The following is a 7,756-nucleotide window of genomic DNA, read 5'->3' as shown; positions in this document are numbered from 1 at the left end:
AATTTTAATCTTAAATTAGATTTTGAAAACCAGTTTCTTTTTTGTTTCACATTATGAACTTAGCTGATGAACTTATTTACTGATATATAATGTCATTTGCTTATTTAGATGACTGTATCATATGTATCCTAAACCACATGTAATAGTTTTTGTACATATTTTTATTGATGTTGCCAAAATAAATGAATCATTACTGAAATAACAAAACTACGTGATTTACTGAGTTATATGTCAAGGAATCTCCTAAGCAAATTTTTCTTATATTACTGTACCCTGGCTTGACAAACACATGCATGTGGGGATTAGAACAATGAATGCATGACACAATTATGCCAATAGATGCATATTCATACTGAAAACTGTTCAGGATATTATAATTGTGCACATTTGATGAACCACATAACCATGTCCATCTAATCGGTTTCTCACATATTGTGCCATATTTTTTTCAATCTCCCTTCTCTATATACAATAGTTCATATAACATTAGGTTCAGGCACACTGAATGAATAATATACTGTTGGCTAACATGTTTGCAATTAAATCAAACGGATGCAAATATATCTATATATCCACTGGGAATGACAGTCCTTATTCTGTGATACTTTTGGTTAATCAAAATAATTATTTTCGTTATTTTTATATCATCGTTAATAAAAGTACTTTTGAGACGTTATGAATATATAAAGATAAAATATGCTAAAATTTGTATAAATAGTATTTCATTTATATGCTGTAGGGCATTTCTAGTTAACATTAAATTCACGAACATGATCAACTCACTACATGGAGGCTGTATGCTGTATGTCGTAACATTAGTTTTAAGAAGCTTTGTTTTAACTAAATGCAAGATGGCAGAAAAACTACACAATATATGGATTTGATTTCACAGAAATATGATAAATTTAATGCAAGGATTCCACATACCGAAGTCTGGCAAATAGTTCATGAGTTATAGAACTTTTCCTCTTTTACTAAATTCAAGATGGCTGCCCATAGAAGCCATTTTTCAATAATCTGTTTCAGTAACTTTGTAGAACTATCAACATAGGTGCCATATTCTAAATTGCTAGTCAAACATGCGGGCAGTTTTCAAGAAGAAAATTTGTTCGAATTGTGTTTCAAGATGGCCTCAAAAACCACTTGAATCATGGGAAATACTTTCATGAATATATAATCATCTTATTTAAGGGATGTTGTACGCCAATTTTGGTTTCAATCTGGCAAATTGTTCATGAGTTATAGCGTAATTTCACTTTTTACTAAATCCAAGATGGCTGCCAAAGGAAGCCATTTTTCAAAAATCGGCTTCAGTAACTTTGTAGAGCTATCAACATAGGTGCCATATTCTAAATCACTTGTCAAACAATAAGGCGAAAATAAGAAGACAATTTTTGAGGTATTTTGCTTTAGTTTAATGAATTCTAGATGGCCGCGAAAACCACTTGAATTATGGGAAATATTTTCATGAACACATAATCATCTTATTGAGCGGATGTTGTATGCCAAGTTTTGTTTGAATCTGTCAAATTGTTCATAAGTTATAGCGTAATTTCACTTTTCACTAAATCCAAGATGGCTGCCAAAGGAAGCCATTTTTAAAATATCTGATTCAGTAGCTTTGTAGAGCTATCAACAGCGATACTATATGCTAAATTGCTTTTCAAACAAGCAAGCAGTTTTTAACAAGATAATTTTTTGAGGTTTTTTGCAATTTTTTGATAAATTCAATATGGCCGCCAAAACCACTTGAATCATGGGAAATATTTTTATGAAGGCATAATCATCTTATTGAAGGGATGTTGTATGCCAACTTTTGTGTTAATCTGGCAAATTGTTTATGAGTTATAGCGTACTTTCACTTTTTACTAAATCCAAGATGGCTGCCAAAGGAAGCCATTTTTCGAAAATCTGCTTCAGTAACTTTGTACAGGTATGGCCATAGGTGCTGCAAAGCAAATGTCTAATCACATGAATGAGCCATTTTTGAGAAGAAGATTTTAAAAGTTTTTTGTCAATTTTTGGAAAATCCAATATGGCGGCCAAGGTCACATGACCGCTAAAGATTTTATTGCTGATATTTGCTAAACATGAGCCAATGATGCCACACAAAAAAACCGGAAGTTCCTAGACCCTCAGAAAGTGGTGCAATTGAGCACTTCCGGTTTGTGTTCTACCTAACATGGCGGCCAGGTCATGTGACCTACATAGCTGGTTTTTGGGTATGCACCACAACTCATGGCCCTTTATCAGCATGCAAAATAGCAAATAAATTGCAGCATTATTTTTCAAGTTACAGTGCTTAGAAAAAACGGCGGAAAAATAATAAGAATAAATATAGCTGCAGAGCAGCTATTAACGGCTTTCAAGAAAAAGGACCATAACACTATTAAATTTGGAAAAAAAAGTTTGAAGATTTGATTTGTGCAATGTATATACGTGTAGGTTACATGATGTTCTGGCCCAATGCCTTCATTATAGCGCTATTTCTATGTCTCTAACTTCAATAGTGCTCGAGATATTGTATATATGCATATTGAATGAGTTCTATGACCATATATGGTCAACGGATATGTTGGCCAATTCTCTTTCCATTGCCTTCAATATAGCGTTGGTACCCTGTCTGTACATGCAATACTGCTTGATATATTAGAGACATGCATATTTAATGAGATCTATGACCATATATGGTCAACGGATATGTTTGCCAATTCTCTTTTCTATTTCCTTCAATATAGTGTTTGTTCCATGTTTGTACATGGAATAACGCTTGAGATATTCGAGACATGCATATTTAATGAGTTCTATGACCATATATGGTCAACGGATATGTTGGCCAATTTTCTTGTCCATTGCCTTCAATATATCAATGGTACCATGTTTATACTTGCAATGGTGCTTGAGACACTGGAGACATGCATATTTAATGAGTTCTATGACCATATATGGTCAACGAATATGTTGGTCAATTTTCTTGTCCATTGCCTTCGGTATACTGTTAGTTCCATGTTTGTACATGCAATAGTGCTTGAGATATTGGAGAGATGCATATTTAATGAGTTATATGACCGTATATGGTCATTGAAGATTTTGACAATTTCTCTTGTCCAAAGCCTTCAATATAGCAATGGTTCCATGTCTGTATGTGCAAGAGTGCCTGAGATATTATAGATATGCATATTTAATGAGTTCTATGACTATATATGGTCAACGGATATGTTGGCCAATTCTCTTTTCCATTGCCTTCAATATAGCGTTGGTACCCTGTCTGTACATGCAATACTGCTTGAAATATTAGAGACATGCATATGTAATGAGTTCTATGACCATATATGGTCAACGGATATGTTGGCCAATTCTCTTTTCTATTGCCTTCAATATAGTGTTTGTTCCATGTTTGTACATGGAATAGCGCTTGAGATATTAGAGACATGCATATTAAATGAGTTCTATGACCATATATGGTCAACAGATATGTTGGCCAATTTTCTTGTCCATTGCCTTCAATATAGCATTGGTACCATGTTTATACTTGCAATGGTGCTTGAGATATTGGATACATGCATATTTAATGAGTTCTATGACCATATATGGTAAACGAATATGTTGGTCAATTTTCATGTCCATTGCCTTCGGTATACTGTTAGTTCCATGTTTGTACATGCAATAGTGCTTGAGATATTGGAGACATGCATATTTAATGAGTTATATGACCATATATGGTCATTGAAGATGTTGACAATTTCTCTTATCCAAAGCCTTCAATATAGCAATGGTTCCATGTCTGTATGTGCAATAGTGCCTGAGATATTATAGGTATGCATATTTAATGAGGTATATGACCTTATATGGTCAACGAATATGTTGGCTCATTCTCTTGACCATTTCCTTCAATATTGCGTCAGTTTCACGTTTGTACATGCAATAGTGCTTGAGATATAAGAGACATGCATATTTAATGAGTTCTATGACCATATATGGTCAACGAATATTTTGGCCAATTCTCTTGTCCGTTGCCTTCAATATACCGTTAGTTCCATGTTTGTACATGAAATAGTTTTTGAGTTACAAGAGACATGCATATTTAATGAGTTCCAAGATGGCGGCCGAACCACGTGACTAATCGAAAATCTGTTTCAGTCACTTTTAATGGCATGACATGTAGAAGGTATATACAAATTTTCAGGCAAAACGGTGCAGCCGTTTCAGAGAAGAAGTCGTTTGAAGTTGGCGGAAGAATAATAATAATAAACATAACAAAAACAATAGGCTTTCAAGCCTGAAGGGACTTGAAAGCCTAATAATAAACATAGCAATTACAATAGGGTTTCGACCCATCTGGGCTCGAAACCCTAAATATAGCTGCAGAGCAGCTATTAACGGCTTTCAAGCCTGAAGGGCCATAACACCATTAAATTTGAAATAAAAAGTTTGAAGATTTGATTTGTGCAATGTATATACGTGTAGGTTACACGACGTTCTGGCCCAATGTCTTCATTATGGCGCTATTTCCATGTCTCTAACTTCAATAGTGCTCGAGATATTATATAAATGTATATTTAATGAGTTCTATGACCATATATGGTCAACGGATATGTTGGCCAATGCTCTTTTCCATTGCCTTCATTATAGCGTTGGTACCCTGTCTGTACATGCAATACTGCTTGAAATATTAGAGACATGCATATTTAATGACTTCTATGACCATATATGGTCAACGGATATGTTGGCCAATTCTCTTTTATATTGCCTTCAACATAGCGTTTGTTCCATGTTTGTACATGGAATAGCGCTTGAGATAATAGAGACATGCATATTAAATGAGTTCTATGACCATATATGGTCAACAGATATGTTGGCCAATTTTCTTGTCCATTGCCTTTGGTATACCGTTAGTTCCATGTTTGTACATGCAATAGTGCTTGAGATATTGGAGACATGCATATTTAATGAGTTATATGACCATATATGGTCATTAAAGATGTTGACAATTTCTCTTGTCCAAAGCCTTCAATATAGCAATAATTCCATGTCTGTATGTACAATAGTGCCTGAGATATTATAAGTATGCATATTTAATGAGGTATATGACCTTACATGGTCAACGAATATGTTGGCTCATTCTCTTGATCATTTCCTTCAATATAGCGTCAGTTTCACGTTTGTACATGCAATAGTGCTTGAGATATAAGAGACATGCATATTTAATGAGTTCTATGACCATATATGGTCAACGAATATTTTGGCCAATTCTCTTGTCCGTTGCCTTCAATATACCGTTAGTTCCATGTTTGTGCATGCAATAGTTTTTGAGATACAAGAGACACGCATATTTAATGAGTTCTATGACCATATATGGTCAACGAATATTTTGGCCAATTCGCTTGTCCGTTGCCTTTAATATACCGTTGGTTCCATGTTTGTACATGCAATAGTTTTTGAGATACAAGAGACATGCATATTTAATGAGTTCCAAGATGGCGGCCAAACCACGTGACTAATCGAAAATCTGTTTCAGTCACTTTTAATGGCATGACATGTAGAAGGTATATACAAATTTTCAGGCAAAACGGTCCAGCCGTTTCAGAGAAGAAGTCGTTTGAAGTTGGCGGAAGAATAATAATAATAATAATAAATATAGCTGCAGAGCAGCTATTAACGGCTTTCAAGAAAAAAGTGCCATAACACCATTAAATTTGGAAAAAAAAGTTTGAAGATTTGATTTGCGCAATGTATATAAGTGTAGGTTACACGACGTTCTGGCCCAATGCCTTCATTATAGCGCTATTTCCATGTCTCTAACTTCAATACTGCTTGAAATATTAGAGACATGCATATTTAATGAGATCTATGACCATATATGGTCAACGGATATGTTGGCCAATTCTCTTTTCTATTTCCTTCAATATAGTGTTTGTTCCATGTTTGTACATGGAATAGCGCTTGAGATATTAGAGACATGCATATTAAATGAGTTCTATGACCATATATGGTCAACGGATATGTTGGCCAATTTTCTTTCCCAGTGCCTTCAAAATAGCATTGGTACCATGTTTATATATGCAATAGTGCTTGAGATATTGGAGACATGCATATTTAATGAGTTATAAGACCATATATGGGCATTGAACATGTTGACAATTTCTCTTGTCCAAAGCCTTCAATATAGCAATGGTTCCATGTCTGTATGTGCAATAGTGCCTGATATATTATAGATATGCATATTTAATGAGTTCTATGACCATATATGGTCAACGGATATGTTGGCCAATTCTCTTTTCTATTGCCTTCAATATAGTGTTTGTTCCATGTTTGTACATGGAATAGCACTTGAGATATAAGAGACATCCATATTTAATGAGTTCTATGACCATATATGGTCAACGGATATGTTGGCCAATTTTCTTTCCCAGTGCCTTCAATATAGCATTTGTACCGTGTTTATACATGCAATAGTGCTTGAGATATTGGAGACATGCATATTTAATGAGTTATATGACCATATATGGCCATTGAACATGTTGACAATTTCTCTTGTCCAAAGCCTTCAAAATAGCAATGGTTCCATTTCTGTATGTGCAATAGTGCCTGAGATATTATAGATATGCATATTTAATGAGGTATATGACCTTATATGGTCAACGAATATGTTGGATGATTCTCTTGACCATTACCTTCAATATAGCGTTAGTTTCATGTTTGTACATGCAATAGTGCTTGAGATATAAGAGACATGAATATTTAATGAGTTCTATGACCATATATGGTCAACGAATAATTTGGCCAATTCGCTTGTCTGTTGCCTTTAATATACCGTTAGTTCCATGTTTGTACATGCAATAGTTTTTGAGATACAAGGGACATGCATATTTAATGAGTTCCAAGATGGCGGCCGAACCACGTGACTAATCGAAAATCTGTTTCAGTCACTTTTAATGGCATGACATGTAGAAGGTATATACAACTTTTCAGGCAAAATGGTTCAGCCGTTTCAGAGAAGAAGTCGTTTGAAGTTGGCGGAAGAATAATAATAATAAATATAGCTGCATAGCAGCGATGACGGGTTTCGAGCCTGCGTGGCTCATGACAAATTGCACTTGCTCGATGTGATTATTTGACGAACGTTTCATGTCTAGAATGCAAGATAGCAGACAAACTACACAACATATGGATTTGATTTCACAGGAATATGATAAACTTAATGCAAGGACAAATAGTTCATGAGTTATAGAACTTTTTCTCTTTTACTAAATCAAAGATGGCTGACAAAGGAAGCCATTTTTAAAAATCTACTTCAGTAACTTTGTAGAGCTATCAACAGGGATACTATATGCCAAATTGCTTTTCAAACAAGCAAGCAGTTTTTAACAAGATAATTTTTTTGAGGTTTTTTGAATTTTTGTGATAAATTCAACATGGCCGCCAAAACCACTTGAATCATGGGAAATATTTTCATGAACACATAATCATCTCATTGAGCGGATGTTGTATGCCAAGTTTTGTTTAAATCTGGCAAATCGTTCATAAGTTATAGCGTACTTTCACTTTTTTACTAAATCCAAGATGGCTGCCAAAGGAAGCCATTTTTCGAAAATCGGCTTCAGTAACTTTGTAGAGCTATCAACAGAGATACTATATGCTAAATAGATTGTCAAACAAGCAAGCAGTTTTTAAGATAATAATTTCTTGAGGTTGTTGGCATTTTTGTGATAAATTCAAGATGGCCGCCAAAACCACTTGAGTCATGGGAAATATT

Source organism: Saccoglossus kowalevskii, chromosome 22 (genome assembly GCF_978046115.1).
Source record: "Saccoglossus kowalevskii chromosome 22, keSacKowa6.1, whole genome shotgun sequence".
In the NCBI taxonomy this organism is placed as follows: Eukaryota; Metazoa; Hemichordata; class Enteropneusta; family Harrimaniidae; genus Saccoglossus; species Saccoglossus kowalevskii.
This window is presented reverse-complemented; position numbering follows the sequence as displayed.